This window comes from Oryctolagus cuniculus, chromosome 6 (genome assembly GCF_964237555.1).
Source record: "Oryctolagus cuniculus chromosome 6, mOryCun1.1, whole genome shotgun sequence".
Classification (NCBI taxonomy): Eukaryota; Metazoa; Chordata; class Mammalia; order Lagomorpha; family Leporidae; genus Oryctolagus; species Oryctolagus cuniculus.
In genome coordinates, this window is record NC_091437.1 from 72,400,994 (window position 1) to 72,419,556 (window position 18,563).

Here is an 18,563-nt window from a genome sequence, read left to right on the forward strand (position 1 = left end):
CTTCCTCCTCCCTCTCTTATTCCCACTCTTACTTTTTTTTTTTACTAAGATCTATTTTCAATTAATTTTATACACATATGATTAACTCTATGTTAAGTAAAGAGTTCAACAAATAGTATAAAAAAACTGTTCCTCAACAGTCAAGACAAGAACTGTTCAAGCCATTGCTTCTCAAAGTGTCAATTTCATTTTTACAGATTCCCTTCAGGTACTCTGTTAGTTATCACAGGTCAAGAAGAACATATTGTAATTGTCCTTTGGGACTGGCTTATTTCACTAAGTATCATATTTTCCAGTTGCATGCATTTTGTTGCAAATTACTGGATTTGACTTTTTTTTTTATACTGCTGTGTAGTATTCTATGGTGTATATACTCATAATTTCTTTGTCCAGTCTTCAGTTGATGGGCATTTGGGTTGATTCCATGTTTTAGCTATTGTGTATCGAGCTGCAATAAACATGAGGATACAGATCACTCTTTCATATGCTGATTGCATTTCCTTTGGATAAATTCCCATGAATGAGATGGTAGGTCTATATTTGGATTTTTGAGGTATCTCCATACTGTCTTCCACAGTGCTGTACCAGCTTACATTTCCACCAACAGTGGATTAGGGTACCCTTTTTTAGAAGGTTTTTATTTATGAATATAAATTTCATAGGTATAGCTTTTAGGACTACAGTGATTGCTCCCCTCATTCCTTCCCTCCCACCCCAACTCCCATCCCACCTCCTAACTCCCTCTCCCATCCCATTCTTTATTAAGGTTATTTTTAAATTAACTTTATATACAGAAGACCAACTCTATACTAAGTAAAGATTTCAGCAGTTTGTATACCCCCCCACACCAGGTGTAAAGTACAGATTGAGAGCAAGTATTACAGTTATTTCTCATAGTATAACTCATTAAGGACAGAGGTCCTACATGGGGAGTAAGTACACAGTGACTCCTGTTGCTGATTTGACAGTTAGCACTCGTATTTTTGACGTCAGCGACTACTTGAGGCTCTTGTCATGAGCTTCCAAGGCTATGGAAGCCTTTTGAGTCCACAAACTCCATTGGTGTTTAGACAAGGCCATATGCAAAGTGGAAGTTCTCTCCTCCCTTCAGAGAAAAGTATATCCTTCTTTGATGGAACTTTCTTTTTACTGGGGTCTCATAGAGATCCTTCATGCAGAACATTTTTAGCCACTTTGTCTTGGCTTTCCATGCCTGAAATGCTCTTGTGGGCTTTTAAGCCAGATTCAAATGCTTTAGGGACTGATTCAGAGGTCAGAGTGCTGTTTAGGGTGTTTGTAATTATAGGACTCTGCTGTGCGGACTGTTCCCCATGTTGGAACTTTCTCACATTTTTAAAAATTTTTATTTGTTTTATTTGACAGGTAGAGTTAGACAGTGAGAGAGAGAGAGAGAGACAGAAAGAAAGGTCTTCCTTCTGTTGGTTCACTCCCCAAATGGCCGCTATGGCCGGCACTGCACCGATCCAAAGCCAGGAGCCAGGTGCTTCTTCTGGTCTCCCATGCTGGTGCAGGGCCCAAGCACTTGGGCCAGCCTCCACTGCCTTCTTGGGCCACAGCAGAGAGCTGGACTGGAAGAGGAGCAACTGGGAATAGAACTTGGCACCCATATGATGCTGGTGCTGCAGGCGGAGGATTAGCCATGTGAGCCATGGCGCCAGCACCACTTTCTCACATTTTAAATTTTATCTATTATTGTTAGGATACCTTTTCCCCACATTCTTGCCAGCATTTGTTGTTTGTTGATTTCTGAAAGCCATTCTAACTGGGGTGTGGTGAAACCTCATTATAGTTTTGGTTTGCATTTTCCTGAGAATTTTTTTCATGTGTCTGTGGGCCATTTGGATTTCTTCTTTTGAAAAATGTCTGTAAAGTTCTTTGCCCATTTCTTCAATGGGTTATTTGTTTTGTTGTTGTTGAGTGTCTTGATATCTTTATATATTCTGGATATTAATCCTTTATCAGTTGCATAGTTTGCAAATAATTTCTCCCATTCTATCAGTTGCCTCTTCACTTTCTTGAGTGTTTCTTTTGAAGTACAGTAGCTTCTCATTTTGATGAAATCACACTTGTTAATTTTGGCTTTGACTGCCTGTGCCTCTGTGATCTTTTCCATGAAGTCTTTGCCTATGCCAATGTCTTGCAGGGTTTCCCCAATGTTCTCTAATAATTTGATGCTATCAGGTTGTAAATTCAGGTCTTTAATCCATTTTGAATGGATTTTTGTGTAAGGTGTAAGGTAAGGGTCTTGCTTCATACTTCTGCATGTGGAAATCCAGTTATCCCAGCACCATATATTGAAGAGACTGTCCTTGCTCCAGGGATTGATTTTAGTTCCTTTGTCAAATATAAGTTGTTTGTAGGTGCCTGGATTGATTTCTGGCATTTCTCTTCTGTTTCATTGGTCTATCCATCTGTTTTTGTACCAGTACCGTGCTGTTTTGATTAAAACTGCCATATGGTATGTCTTGAAATATGGTATTGAGACTCCTCTAATTTTGTTTTTGTTGTATAAGATTGTTTTAGCTATTCTGGTTCTCCTTGTTTCTGTATAAATTTTAACTTCACATTTTCTGTATCTGATAAGATTGTCCTTGGTATTTTGATTGGCACTGCATTGAATCTATAAATTGATTTTGGAAGTATGGACATTTTGATGATGTTGATTCTTCTAATCCATGAACATGGAAGATTTTTCCATTTTTTGGTATAGTATTCTATTTCTTTCTTTTATTTTAATGATTTATTTTATTTATTTGTAAGACAGAGTTACAGAGAGAGGTAGAGACAGAGAGGTCTTCCAACCGCTGGTTCACTCCCCAAATGGCTGCAACGGCTGGAGCTGTGCCGATCTGAAGCCAGGAGCCAAGAGCTTCTTCTGGGTCTCCCATACAGGTGCAGGGGCCCAAGGACTTGGGCCATCTTCCACTGATATCCCAGGCCACAGCAGAGAGCTATATCTGAAGAGGAGCAGCTGGGACTAGAACCGGCGTCCATATGGGATGCTGGAGTTTCAGGCCAGGGCTTTAACCCACTGTGCCACAGAGCTGGCCCCTTCTATCCCTTCTATTTCTTTCTTTATGTTTTTGTAATTTTCATAGTAGAGATCTTTGACATCCTTGGTTAAATTTATTCCAAGATATTTGATATTTTTGGTAGCTGTTGTGAATGGGATTGATTTTAGATGTTCTTTCTCAGCTGTGGCATTGTCTTGTATATAAAGGCTTTTGATTTTATATTCTGACACTTTACCAAACTGTTATTATGAGTTCCAATAGTCTCTTAGTGGAGTCTTTAGGGTCCCGTATATATAGAAACATGTCATCTGCAAATAGGGATAGTTTGACTTCCTCCTTTCCAATTTGTATCCTTTTAATTTCTTTTCCTTGCCTAATGGCTCTGGATAACACTTCCAGGACTATATTGAATAGCAAAGGTGAAAGTAGGCATCCTTGGCTGATTCCAGATCTAGTGGGAATGCTTCCAACTTTTCCCCCTTCAATAGGATGCTGGCCTTGGGTTTATCATACATTGCCTTGATTGTGTTGAGAAACGTTCCTTCTATACCCAATTTGCTTAGAGTTTTCATCATGAAAGGGTTTTGCATTTTATCAAATGCTTTCTCTGCATCCGTTGAGATAATCATGATTTTTGTTCTTTAGTTTGTTATTGTGATATATCACATTGATTTGTGAATGTTGAACCATTCCTATATACCAAGGATAAATCATTCTTGGTTAGGTAAATGATCTTTCTGATGTGTTGTTGGATTTGATTGGCTAGAATTTTTTGAGGATTTTTACATCTATGTTCATCAGGAATGTTAGTCTACAGCTCTCTTTGTCGTATCCTTTTCTGTTTAGGAATTAAGATAATGCTGCCTCATAGAGTTTGGGAGGATTCCCCTCGCTTTCAGTTGTTTTGAATAGCTTGAGAAGAGTTGGAATTATTTCTTCTTTAAACGTTTTGTGTAATTCAGCTGTGAAGCCATTTGGTCCTGGGCTTTTCTTTGTTGGGAGGATCTTAATTACTGATTCAATACAGCTTGTTTATTAGTCTGTTTAGGTTTTCTGTGTTTTCATGACTCAATTTTGGTAGATTGCATGTGTTCAGAAATCTATCTATTTCTTCTAGATTTTACAATTTGCTGGCAAACAGCCTGTTGTAATTTCTGATGACTCTTTTCATTTATGTAGTATCTATTGTTACATTGCCTTTTTCATCTCTGATTTTATTAATTTGGATCTTCTCCATAGTTTTTTTTTTGGCTAATTGGGTAAATGATATATTGATTTTGCTAATTTTCTCCAAAAACCAGCTATTCATTTTACTGATGTCTTATTTTTTAAATTTTGTTTATTTATTCTCTAATTTTAAGTGTTTCCTTCTTCCTACAAATTTTGGGTTTGGAGTGGTGTTATTTTTCTATGTCCTTGAGATGCACTGATAGCTCATTAATTTTATTCCTTCCAACTCCTGATATAGGGACCAACTGCTATAAGCTTCCCTCTTAACAGTGTTTTTGCTGTATCTGATAAGTTTTTTTTTTTTGACAGGCAGAGTGGACAGTGAGACAGAGAGACAGAGAGAAAGGTCTTCCTTTACCATTGGTTCACCCTCCAAGGCTGCTGCGGCCAGCGCGCTGCTGCCGGCGCACCACAATGATCCGAAGCAAGGAGCCAGGTGCTTCTCCTGGTCTCCCATACGGGTGCAGGGCCCAAGCACTTGGGCCATCCTCCACTGCACTCCTGAGCCACAGCAGAGAGCTGGCCTGGAAGAGGGGCAACCGGGACAGAATCCGGTGCCCTGACCAGGACTAGAACCCGGTGTGCCGGCACTGCAAGGCAGAGGATTATCCTATTGAGCCACGGCGCCAACCCTGATAAGTTTTGATAGGTTCTTTTGTCATCTTCATTTGCTTCTAGAAATTTTTTGATTTCTCTCTTGATTTCTTCTATGACCCACTATTCATTCAAGAACATTTTGTTCAGTCTCCATGTGTTTGCATATGTTCTAGAGATTCTTGAGTTGTTAATTTCCAGCTTCATTCCATTGTAGTCAGTAATGATGGATGGTATGATTTAAATTTTTTAAAATTTGCTGAGGCTTGCTTTTGGCTTAGCATATGGTCTATCTTAGATAAAGTTCCATGCACTGATGAAAAGAATGTGTATTCTTTAACTCTGGGATGAAAGGTTCTGTAGACATCAGTTACGTCCTTTGGTCCATAGTGTCAATGAGCCCTGTTTCTTTTTTATTTTCTGTCTGGTTGATCTGTCAATTGATGAAAGTGGGGTGTTGAAGTCCCCTGTTACTATTGTATTGTAGTCTATGTCTCCCTTTAGATCCATTAACATTTCTTTTAAATAGTCAGCCGCCCTGTAATTAGGTGCATATGCATTTATTATAGTCACATCACATCTTCCTGTTGAATTAGTCCCTTAATCATTACATAGAATCCTTTTTTGTCTCTTAACAATTTTTGTAATAAAGTCTATTTTGTCTGATATTAGACTGGCTATACCTGCTCTTTTTTTTCCTTTCATTAGCATGGAATATCTTTCCTTTCTTTCACTTTAAGTCTGCGTGCAACTCTTTTGGTGAGGTGTGTGTCTTGTATTCAGTAAATAGATTGGTCTTGCTTTTTAAACCATTCAGCCAGCCTGTATCTTTTATGTTTTTTTTTTTTCAAAAGAGATCTTTTATTTAATGAGTACACATTTCATAAGTACAAATTTAGGAATATAATGATTCTTCCCACCATTCCCACCCTCCCATCCCCACTCCCACCATACTTCCTCCCTCTCCCGTTCTCAGTCCCATTCTCAGTTAAGATTTGTTTTCAATTAACTTTATACACAGAAGACCAACTCTATACTAAGTAAATATTTCAACAATCTGCACATATATACACAAAATAAAAAAAAAACTTTTCAAGAACAAATTTTACAATGAATTCTCATACTACAACTCATTCAGGACAGATGTCCTGCATGGGGAGTAAGTGCACACTTAATTTAATAATTAACACTCTTATGTATGATGTCAGTGATCACCTGAGGCTCTTGACATGAGCTGTCAATGCTATGGAAGCCTTTTGAGTCATAGTCTCCATCAGAATTTGGACAAGGCCATGAACAAAGTGAAAGTTCTCCAGGTCTTCAAAGAAGGAGGTACCTTTCTCTGAAGGGAGGAGAGAACCTCCTCTTTGACTATGACCTTGTCTAAACAAGATAAGAGTCAGAGAACTCAGAGGGCTTCCATAGCCTTGGAAACTCATGACTGGTGCATAGGGAGATTACTGATGCCATAGACAGGAGTGTCATTTTGTGAAGTCAACAACAGGAGTCACTGTGCACTTACTCCTCATGTAGGATCTCTGTCCTTAATGTGCTGTACATTGAGATTTAATGCTATAACAAGTACTCAAACAGTATATTTCACTTTGTGTTTCTATGGGGGTGCAAACTGTTGAAATCTTTACTTAATGCATACTAAACTGATCTTCTGTAAAAAAAAAAAAAGAAATTATCAATTCCCAACTTGACTCTCACTGGGATTAAACATGACAATAGGTCTGATCTGATTTCATCATCATTTAAAAAAATCATCTATTATTTTTCACTTTATGTTTCTGTGTGGGAGCAAACTGTTGAAATCCTTACTTAATGTATACTAAGCTGATCTTCTGTATATTAAGATAATCGAAAATGAATCTTGATGTGAATGGAAGGGGAGAGGGAGTAGGAAAGGGGAGGGTTGCGGGTGGGAGGGACGGTATGGGGGGGGAAGCCATTGTGATCCATAAGTCGTACTTTGGAAATTTATATTCATTAAATAAAAGTTAAAAAAAAAACAAAAAAAAAACAAACAAAAAAAAACCAAAGTGAAAGTTCTCTCCTCCCTTCAGAGAGAAGTACATCCTTCTTTGAAAGACCCTTCTTTCCACTGGGGTCTCATTCACAGAAATCTTTCATGTAGGACTTTTTTTTTTTTTTGCCACAGTGTCTTGGCTTTCCTTGCCTGAAGTGCTCTCATGGACTTTTAAGCCAGACCAGCCTGTATCTTTTTTTTTTTTTAAGATTTATTTATTTATTTGGAAGTTAGAGTTACACAGAGAGGGAAGGAGAGGCAGAGAGACAGAGCCAGAGAGCCAGAGAGAGAGAGAGAGAGAGAGAGAGAGAAAGTTTTCCTCCACTGGTTCACTCCCCAATTGGCTACAGTGGTCGGAGATGTGCCAATCTGAAGCCAGGAGCCAAGAACTTCCTCCAGGTCTCCCATGTGGGTGCAGGGGCCCAAGAGCTTGGGCTTGGGCCATCCCCTACTGCTTTTCCAGGCCATAGCATAGCACTGGAGGAAGCATAGTAGTCTGGACTCAAACTGGTACCCATATGGGATGCTGGCACTGCAGGTGGTGGCTTTACCTGCTACGCCACATTGCAGGCCCCAGCCTGTATCTTTTAATTTGAGAATTTATGCCATTTACATTCAAGGTTATTAGTGATATGTGACAACTTGGCCTTGCCATTTTTCTGTAAATATTCCTATCATTTACTTTGGATTTTCTTATACTTTTACTGGGAGATCCTGTCTTCACATTCTTTCAAAATGATAACTATCTTTCTGTGTTTCTCTGTGTAGCACATCCTTAAGAATCTTTTTTTTTTTTTAACTTTTATTTAATGAATATACGTTTCCAAAGTACGAATAATGGATTACTATGGCTTCCCCCCCATACCGTCCCTCCCACCCACAACCCTCCCCTTTCCCACTCCCTCTCCCCTTCCATTCACATCAAGATTCATTAATATACAGAAGATCTTTTTTTTTTTTTTTGACAGGCAGAGTGGACAGTGAGACAGAGAGACAGAGAGAAAGGTCTTCCTTTTTCTGTTGGTTCACCCCTCAGTGGCCGCTGCGGCCAGCGCACCACGCTGATCTGAAGCCAGGAGCCAGGTGCTTCTCCTGGTCTCCCATGCGGGTGCAGGGCCCAAGGACTTGGGCCATCCGCCACTGCACTCCTGGGCCACAGTAGAGAGCTGGACTGGAAGAGGAGCAACTGGGACAGAATCCAGCGCCCCGGCTGGGACTAAAACCTGGGGTGATGGCGCTGTAGGCAGAGGATTAGCCTATTGAGCCACAGTGTCAGCCCCCTTAAGCATCTTATGTAAGGCTGGAGGAGTGGTGACAAATTCTTTCAATTTCTGTTTGTTGTGGAAGGTCTTTATTTCACCTTTACTCATAAGTGAGAGCTTTAGAGGGTACAGTATTCTGAGTTGACAGTTTTTTCTCTTAAGACTTGGACTATGTCTTTTTTTTTTTTTTTTTACAGGCAGAGTGGACAAGTGAGAGAGAGAGACAGAGAGAAAGGTCTTCCTTTGCCGTTGGTTCACCCTCCAATGGCCGCCGCGGCCGGCGTGCTGCGGCCGGCGCACTGCGCTGATCCGATGGCAGGAGCCAGGAGCCAGGTGCTTTTCTTGGTCTCCCATGGGGTGCAGGGCCCAAGCACTTGGGCCATCCTCCACTGCACTCCCTGGCCACAGCAGAGAGCTGGCCTGGAAGAGGGGCAACCGGGACAGAATCTGGCGCCCCGACCGGGACTAGAACCCGGTGTGCCGGCGCCGCTAGGCGGAGGATTAGCCTAGTGAGCCGCAGCGCTGGCCATGGACTATGTCTTTACATTTTCTCCTTTCCTTTAGGGTTTATTATGAGAAATCAGCTGTTATTCTAACTGGGAATCCTCTGAAATTAATCTGGCATTTTTTCATGCACATTTTAAGATCTTTTATTTATGCTTTACTGTAGAATGTTTGACTATCATGTGAAGATCTTTTTGGTCATGTCTATTAGGAATTCTATGTGTTTCCTGTACTTGGCCATCCCTTTCTTTCTCCAAACTAGGGAAATTTTCTGTAATTATTTCATCAAATAGGCCTTCTCTTTTTCCACACTTTTAGGAACTCCTAAGACTCATATGTTGGGTCATTTAATAGTATCCAATAAATCTCCAACACTGTTTTTAGTTTTTCTCATTTCTTCTTTTTTCGTGTGTGACTGAGAAATTTTCAGACTTGTCTTCTAGCTCAGATATTTTTTCCAACTCACCAAGTATATTGTTATGGCTTTCCACTGCATTTTTTGACATATTGAATTCTTCTTTTCTAATATTTCAGTTTTAATTTTCTTCAAAACCTCAATCTCATAGATCTCATGGGAAAATTTTTCTTCCATGTCGTGTATGGATTTCTTTAACTCACAAATTTGCTTTTCATTGCTTCTGGGTAATCCTATGATTAATTTTTTGATTCCATTTTCAGTAATTTCATCAACCTCTTCATCTTTGCATTTAATATTGAAGTGTTATGTTGCTTTGTAGGAGTCATATTGTTTTCCTTATTTTTGTTTCTTTAGTATCTGCTCTTATTTTTAGACATTTGTGGAATTGTTGGTTTTCTCCTCTGACAGATTTTGTCTGTGGACTATATCTGTGTGATTTAGTGGAGTGTCTGCTCTTCAATGTATACCCAGAGATGAGTGCTGCATTGTCCATGGAGTTATCCAGGTTGGGATGAGTATCCAGGATGACATCCAAGTTGGGCAGATGGTAGGAGGTTGGGCAGGAGATGGTAGATATCCTCTTGTCAGCAGGAAAAAGGGCATTATCAACTCTGTTGGTGTAGTCACAGCCTCATCTCCTCTCTTCCTAGGTGATCAATGTCCAGGGCTAGCACACATATGTGCAACACTCACCACCACTGCCACATGAACCACACAAAGGATCTATGCAGTCCTTGTGTGAACACAGATCCTGCTGCAATGACCCACCCTAGACAGTCATGGAGCTCTGAGCCTTTGGCACTGGCACTGCACACAGTGTTTGCCCAGAGACCTAGCTACAACCTATACTCTATTGTGCAGTCACAGAATTCCCAGTCATAGCGCATAAGTCTCTCACAGTCATGGAGTACAGAGGATCCACTCCACTCTGCTAGCCTATCCAGTCTACAGAGAGGCAGAGATGTTCCCAGAGATAGCAGCCTGGGGGTGCTCCACCTAGGTGGTTTGAACCCCAGAGCCCGTGATGTGTTGAGAGGCTGGAGGCACCTCACAGTTGTACATGTGTGCTACTGCCCTGTCAGTCCTCCCAGCCAGTCTCAAAATCAGTGGGAAGCATGCATTTTTCCCTCTGCTAAAATCCTTGGCCCTCACACATGCACAATAGCTGCCACAACCACTCTTCCATTCAAAATGGCAGCTTCTCCCCACTGGTTGCTGAGCATTCATAAGAGCCATCACAGCCACTACTGATTTCAGAATGGTGCCTTCTTCCTGCCATCGCTGGGTGCATGCACCTGAGATGCCACAGCTATCAAGATGGTGACCTCTCTCAGCTGATTGCTATGTGCCATTGTTGGGGGGGTGGGGAGTAAGAAACATTCCTATTAATTGCTGGGTTGGGGGGTAAGATGTCCCCATTAGGGGACCAGGCCCGACTCATACCAAGTCTCCCTGTGGCTATATTGCCAGTGTCATAGGCTGCTTCAGCCTGATCTCACCCTGGCTCTCCAAAGCTGGTGCTTCCTTTGGGTCTCAGCTGCGGGGGTCTTGTGTGGTGTCCACACTCATGGCTGCAAGTCCTCACCTTCCAAGCTGATGCACAGCACCCCTCTTCCTTCTGTAGAATTTCCACTGCATATTTCTCTCCAACAGTCTCCTAGGAATGCCCTTCCTCCACTTTTCTTTGCTACTGTTTTCCCCTAACCTAAAGAGGTAGGTCCTTTCCCTATTTCATCATCTTGAGGATCCTGATTTCTCTCATTTTTAAAAAAATTACTTATTTGAAAGGGTAGAGTCTCTCACACACACACACACACACACACACACACACACACACACATCTTCTATCTGTTGATTCACTCCACAAAAGGCAGCAACAATGGGGATGGGCCACACTGAAGCTAGGAGCCAGGAACTCCATTTGGGTTTCCCACATGGGAGGAGGGATCCAAGTACCCAAACCATCATCTGCTGCTTCCCAAGCACATTAGGAGGGAACTAGATCAGAAGCGGAGCAGTTGTGACTTGCACCAGCATCCCTATATGGAATGGTGGTGTCCCAGGCAGTGGCCCAACCCACTGTGCCACAAAACCTGACCTGATTCCTTCCATTTCATGGAGATCTGTCTGAACTCTGATGCCCTGGACTTGAAGTCTCTGGGGCCTGTATCCAGGCTGCTCCCCGCAATCATGGCCCATGCACCATCTGTATAATATTGAAGGTTATCAGTCAAATCAGCAGGTCACAAAGGCAAGGCAGTTTTTGTTTCTCCTTTGTGGGGAGCAACTGGGAGCAACTCGGACTAGACTGTTACGGGAATTAAGACTTATTCTATGCATCTGCTCTCCCACAATATGGCGCTGAGAAGGGAGTAACAACTTCTACGCAGCTGCCTCTCACCAGCTTGAGTGATGACCTGCAGGAGCTGATCCTGCTCCTGATTGCAGGAGAGCAGCGTACTCGGCGTGTGGGTAGCAGAGTTGGGATTGGTGGAAGAGGACTATAAAGGAGGAGAGAGACAACATGCACCAGGAACATCTATCTGAAGGAACACCTGTGCAGCCCCCGAGAGAGCCGGCCGGCGGTGTGCCGCTCCCCTGCGGAAGTGGGGAATGTGGCAGGGGGAACCGCCCTTCCACGGAGGTGGAAGGGTCGGTAGCCAACCCGGGAAGAACCAGCAGCAAACCCGGGGAGGGCCGAGCAGACAAAAGAACAGCGCAGGGTCCTGTGTCGTTCCTCCACGAAGAGGGGGAGCGACACTCCTTCAGATGGGAAACTGGAGTTTTATAGAAATTAAGTAACTTACCTAGTCAGTAAGTGCTGACATCAATATCTGAGTACTGGTCTGTTTGATTTCAAAGCCCTTCCTTTTTCTGATAAACTATCTCCTGGTTTTCACTGCCATAAGTACAATTTCACTGAAAAAATCTCAAATGTGAGGAAGAATTTTTAGTGTTGCAGAATTTGAGAAATAAATAAACCTGTGTCACTTACAAGCCATTAGTGACGATCTGTTCTGACTCTTAGTACTTCTGGCACTTAGATGACTGTTAGACATCTGCTTACTGCTCCCCAAGGAGGCCTCGTGGCTGGGAAACTTAGTTTATGATTCATTAAAAGCCAAAATAGCTACAATGCAGTGTTCTGGTTATGGGATAGACATTGGGAGAGAACATTAAGAAGACAGGACAGAGAATGCTGAGATAGCACTGTGAGTCACCAAGCTATTCTTTTAAAGCTTAAGACAACAGGGAAGTGTTTTCTTATTTGATGTGGATGATAGGAAGCTGGTGGAGATACAGAACATTTCAGATGAGATCATCTGAAGGCTACAGTTAAGAATATCCAATAGACTAAAATAGTATGTTAATTTATAGATTCCTGAACGTGGCTTCAAAAGATCACTGCACTATAGAAGAAGCTGAGGAACTGTGAATGAAAGTAGTCAAATAAAAGGCAAACTGGAGGCAAGGGTGATGTTAGCAAAATGATGGACTGGGAAGCTTTTCAGGGCTGGGGAACCTTTTTTTCTGCCAAGGGCCATTTGGATATTTCTTTCTTTTGAAGATTTATTTATTTATTTGAAAGTCAGAGTTACACACAGAGAGAAAGAGAGACACAGAGAGAGAGAGAGAGAGAGAGAGAGAGGTCTTCCGCCCGCTGGTTCACTCCCCAGTTGGTCACAACAGCCAGAGCTCTGCCAATCCGAAGCCAGAAGCCAGGAGCCAGTAGCTTCTTCTGGATCTCCAACACGGGAGCAGGGGCCCAAGGATTTGGGCCATATTCTGCTGCTTTCCCAGGCCATATCGGAGAGATGTATTGGAAGTGGAGCATATGGGTCTCAAACTGGCACCCATATGGGATGCTGGCACTGCAGGCGGTGGCTTTACCCACTACGTCACAGCACTGGCTCCTTGGATATTTCTAACATCGTTTGTAGGCCATACAGTTTTATCAACTTAGAAGTTAGGGAGAGATCTTCCAACTGTTGGTTCACTCCCCAAATGTCCCCTCTAAACTTTTTTGAAAGACTAATACAAGGCCTTCATCTCTGTTTCACCCAACTCAAAAATCAGATGGGAAAAGTTCTGGACAGTTTTCAAGTTCTGTGGGGCAACTACAAACTCACAGATGCACAGGGCAAGAGATTATGGGAGGGAGACATGCAATAGACAGTCTGATACTCAAGGGCAAAGCTAGAGAAAAATTCTGAAAGTTAGGGCATTCAACAGTAGCTGTGTATATGAGGAATTTGGGAAGCTATATACCTACCGAGGCAAGGCATGTGCTTAGAAAAGACATGAATAGATATTAAACTTTTTCCTTGGGCAGATTCCAATGTTCAGAGTAAACCTAAGTGTTGTAGGAATTTTCTAGCACAGAGTCAACCTCAAAGTCTGGGAGAGCTCTTGGCATTCAAGGATATCTGTTAAATAGTTGAACATAAGCTAAAAGGACAGAAGTTTCAGTGATCACTTCTGACAAGGGGTGGTCAGCACAAATAGTGTGGAAAATTCTCAAAACTAATGAACTATTAAAACTCCTGCTGGTGCCACGGCTCACTAAGCTAATCCTCCGCCTTGTGGCTCCGGCACCCTGGGTTCTAGTCCCAGTCGGGGCGCCAGATTCTGTCCCGGTTGCCCCTTTTCTAGGCCAGCTCTCTGCTGTGGCCAGGGAGTGCAGTGGAGGATGGCCCAAGTGCTTGGGCCCTGCACCCCATGGGAGACCAGGATAAGTACCTGGCTCCTGCCATCGGATCAGCATGGTGCGCCAGCTGCAGTGCGCCGGCCGTGGTGGCCATTGGAGGGTGAACCAACGGCAAAAGGAAGACCTTTCTCTCTGTCTCTCTGTCTCACTGTCCTCTCTGCCTGTCAAAACAAAACAAAACAAAACAACTCCTGATGATAGATCAACCAGCAGACAAATAAACCACTGGGGAAAGAGAAAATTGGATTTTTAGAGACACCATGTTATAAGACACAAAGGTCCAATTTTCAGGAAAAGAATCACAAGACATACAAGGAAATGGGAAAATATGGCACGTTAAAGAGAACAAAATAAATGGACAGAAGCTACTCTTGAAGAAGCTAAAATATAGGACTTATTAGGCAAAGACTTTGAAAGAATGTCCCAAATGTACTCAAAGACATAAGGGAAAAACATTCACAAAGAAATAAAGGAAATCAGAACACAACTTATGATGAAAGTGAACAGAAATTATGAAAATAACCAAGTAGAAATATTGGAAGTGAAAAGTACAGTAACTGAACTGAAAAATTTAGTAGGGGTTCAACAGGAGATTTGAATAAGAAACAATCAGTGAACTTAAACTACTCTGTAAGTAGGTCATTATATACGTTACGGGAGCTCCAGAAGGAGAAGTGAATTAAAATAGAAAAGAAAGGCTATTTGGCCGGCGCCGCGGCTCAATAGGCTAATCTTCCGCCTGTGGCGCCGGCACACCAGGTTCTAGTCCTGGTTGGGGCACCCGTTTCTGTCCCAGTTGCCCCTCTTCCAGGCAAGCTCTCTGCTGTGGCCTGGGAGTGCAGTGGAGCATGGCCTAGGTCCTTGGGCCCTGCACCCTCATGAGAGACCAGGAGAAGCACCTGGCTCCTGGCTTCGAATCAGCGTGGTGCACCGGCCGCAGTGCGTTGGCCGCAGTGGCCATTGGAGGGTGAACCAACGGCAAAAGGAAGACCTTTCTCTCTGTCTTTCTGTCTCACTGTCCACTCTGCCTGTCAAAAAAAAAAAAAAAAAAAAGGCTATTTGAGGAAATAATGCCTGAAAAATTCCCAAATCTTTTGAAAAGACACAGGTCTACAAAGAACCGCTCTAAAAACTCCAAGTAGTATAACCTCAGGGGCCCATGGTTAGACACACACTAATTCAAGAGACTCTTGGAAGCAGCAAAGTGACTAATTATGTATAAGCTTTTTTCAATAAGATTGTCAGCCTATTTTTCCAGAAAGATACCTGCATATAGATGGCTAATTGAGTTTCCACAAAGATGCAAAGGCTAGTGTTTTCAACAAATAGTCCTGAAGCAATTAGTTATCCATATATAAAACAAAACAAAAAAGGAAACCCAATGCTAAAATTTATACAAGAATGTATAAGAAATTATTTGTAGCATTGTGTAGGCAAGGATATATGGTATCAAAAGTATGGCTCATAAAAGAAAATGATTAAATTTGAATTCATTCAAATTAAAATATCTCTTCTGAAAAACACTTTAAGAGAAGATAAGACAGGCCAGAGACCAGGAGAAATATTTGTAAATTGTGTATGTGATAAACAGCTTGTATTTAAAATAAAGAACTCTCAACACTTCAATATAAAAAAACCAGTAACATAAAAATAGGCAAAAATTTAGCTAAATATTTCTCTGGAGAAAGTATATGGGGGTACCAGTGCTGTGGTGCAGTAGGTTAATCCTCTGCCTGTAGCACTGGCATCCCATATGGGCACTGGTGCTAGTCCTGGCTGCTCCCCTTCCCATCCAGCTCTTTGCTATGGGCTGGGAAAGCAGTAGAAGATGTTGCAAGCCCTTGGGCCCCTGCACACCATATGGGAGATCGGGAAGAAGCTCCTGGCTTCTGGCTTCAGATCTGCGCAGCTCTGGCCGTTGCAACCATTTGGGGTGTGAACCAGTGGACTGAAGAGCTTTCTTTCTTTCTCTCCCTCTCACTATCTGTAACTTTACCTCTCAAGTAAATAAATAAAAAATCTTAAAAAAAAAAAAAAGAAAGTATATGGGTAGGGGCCGGTGCTGTGGCATAGTGGGTAAAGTCCTGGCTGCTCCACTTCTGATCCAGCTCTCTGGTACGGCCTGGGAAAGTAGTGCAAGATGGGCCAAGTTCTTGGGTCTCTGCACCTGCATGATAGACCTGGATGAGGTTCCTGGCTCCAGCCTTGAGATTGGTACAGCTCCAGCTGTTGCGGACATCTGGGGAGTGAACCAGGGGATGAAAGACCTCTCTCTCTCTCTCTCTTCCTCTCTCCCTCTCTGTAACTCTGCCTTTCAAATAAATAAATAAATAGTTTTTTAAAAAGAAAGTATATAGGCAAAGATAAATAAATAATTATTCTGGTGAAATAAGCCATACAAAAACACATATGTACTAAGTGACTCCATTTATGTGAAAGTCTAGAAATTGTAAACTAGTAGTAGCAAAAAGTGTATCAGCTGATCCAGGGTGGGCAGGGTGATGAGGGGCAGGAGGACAGGTAATAGAGATGTCCAGTATCTTGATTTTGGTTCCACAAATGTATGCAAATGTTAAAATATTAAATTTTGTTCATGTTGATTATATCTTGATAAATCTGTTAATAATTAGCATTCTTAAATTATATCAAGATAATTGGAAAGCAAAGTAGGAAAAAAAATCCCTCACCTTTATACTAGCTGTGAGGTACTTAGGTGCTTGCAATAGCTGTGAGGAGCGTACCTACAAACTTGTCAGGTAATTAGGAATGAATGTTGTGAGGTCAAACCAAAGGCAACTAGCTAACACAATGGTTCTCAAACTTTAGTGTGTATCCGAATCACCTTGACAGTTGGTTAAGATACAGATTTCTAGCTCTAGGGCCAGCAGATAAAATTAAGGATGCCTGGATGAATCTGAATTTCCCACATTGGAGTTCCTGAGTTTGATCCCTGACTCGGGCTCCTTACTGTAGCTTCTTGCTGATGCAGACCTTGGGAGCAGCTAGTTTATTGGGCCTCATGCTGTAACACAAGGGAGACAGCATGGGACAAAGAGATTCTGCCCACCAGCTCTCCAATGGTAGGTTAATAGGTGCTTTTATGGGGTTGGGGAGGCATGAAAGTTTCTTCTTGACACACGGCCCTGTCGTCTGCACCTGGCTTGTAGGCTCAGGACACACTGGAGAAGAAATCAATCATGGCAGGGGAAGGCTGTACAAAGGATAAAGATGTGAGGAGAGGTGCCCATGTCAAATCTTGCCTACTTCCAAGAGTTTCAGAGTCTGTCTGTACACATGTCTGATAAAGTCTTACACCAAAAGTAAACTATCTTATGGTTATTGTTTCTATGAATTATTTGTACTGTTGTTTCCCCTCAAGTTGAAAATGGCCTGTATGGGAGTTCCATCCAGACCACTGCTAACTCTGTCTCTCTCTCTCTTTTTTAAAGATTTATTTACTTATTTGAAAGGTGGAGTTATAGAGGCAGAGAGAGAGAGAGAGAGAGAGAGTTCTTTCCATCCCCTGGTTCACTTTACAAATGGCCACAACAGCCAGAGCTGAGCCCATCTGAAGCCAGAGCTTCTTCTAGGTCTGTCCCACGTGGGTGCAGGGTCCCAAGGACTTGGGCTATCTTCTACTGCTTTCCCAGGCCATTGAAGAGAGTTGGATTGGAATTGGAGCAGCCAGGACTTGAACCAGTGCCCAAATGGGAAGCCAGCACTGCACGTGGCAGCTTACCACAGAGCAGGTAACCACTGTTAACTCTTATGATTACTATTGAGAGGCAGAAGCAAACAGAGCAGGGGTGGGGAGGGGGACTTTATGTATATATCTGTATGTATATGTAGAGAAAGAGAGAGCAAGCTGGAAACTCAATCCAGGTGTTCAACAAAGGTGTCAGGAATCCAATTACTTGACCAATCATCGCTGCCTCACAGCATCTTAGTTAGCATCTTAGTTAGGAATCTGGAAACAGGTACTCTGATATGGGTGTGAGCATTTTATATAGCATCTTAACTGGTAGGCCAAACACTCACCTGAGACCACAGTCAACTCGTAATGCTACATGCAGAATCGCCATGTGATCTGAAGATTGTTCCTGCATTCTACATCCCCAAGATCCCTATAAATGAGATGTTCTGCAGCAGCACTGATCTGGGTATGCAGTTGTAGGTGTAGCCTCCTGAGAAGTCACCAAGTGGAAGTCCTTTCCTTCAAACAAGCCCAAGAAAATCTACGCATAAATTATTAGGATTGATAGTAGTTAAGCAGGGTAGTGTACAGTGGTCCATTATATGTTCATACCACAAGGAAACACTTAAAAATGAATTTTAAAAAGATGGTTTTAGAAAAATTATAACATTAAACACTTAGTAATGAATCTCTACAGGGTATATTTTTGTGATCTTAAAAATCTGCTCCTAAAATTTATATGCAGTGGAAGAAGTCCTATGAAGCCACACATTCTGTTGATTTTTAAAAATATTTGTTTGTTAATTTGAAAGGCAGAGTTAGAGAGAGGCAGAGGCAGAGGCAGAGAGAGAGAGAGAGAGAGAGAGAGAGAGAGAGAGATTGGTCTTCTATCCACTGGTTCACTCCCCACATGGCTGCAATGGTCAGGGCTGTGCCATTATAAAGCCAGGAGCCAGGAGCTTCTTCCAGGTCTCCCATGTGGGTGTGGGAGCCCAAGGATTTGGGCCATCTTCTGCTTTTCCAGGCCATAGCAGAGAGCTGAATGGGAAGTGGAGCGGCTTGGTCTTGAACTGGTGCCCATATCGG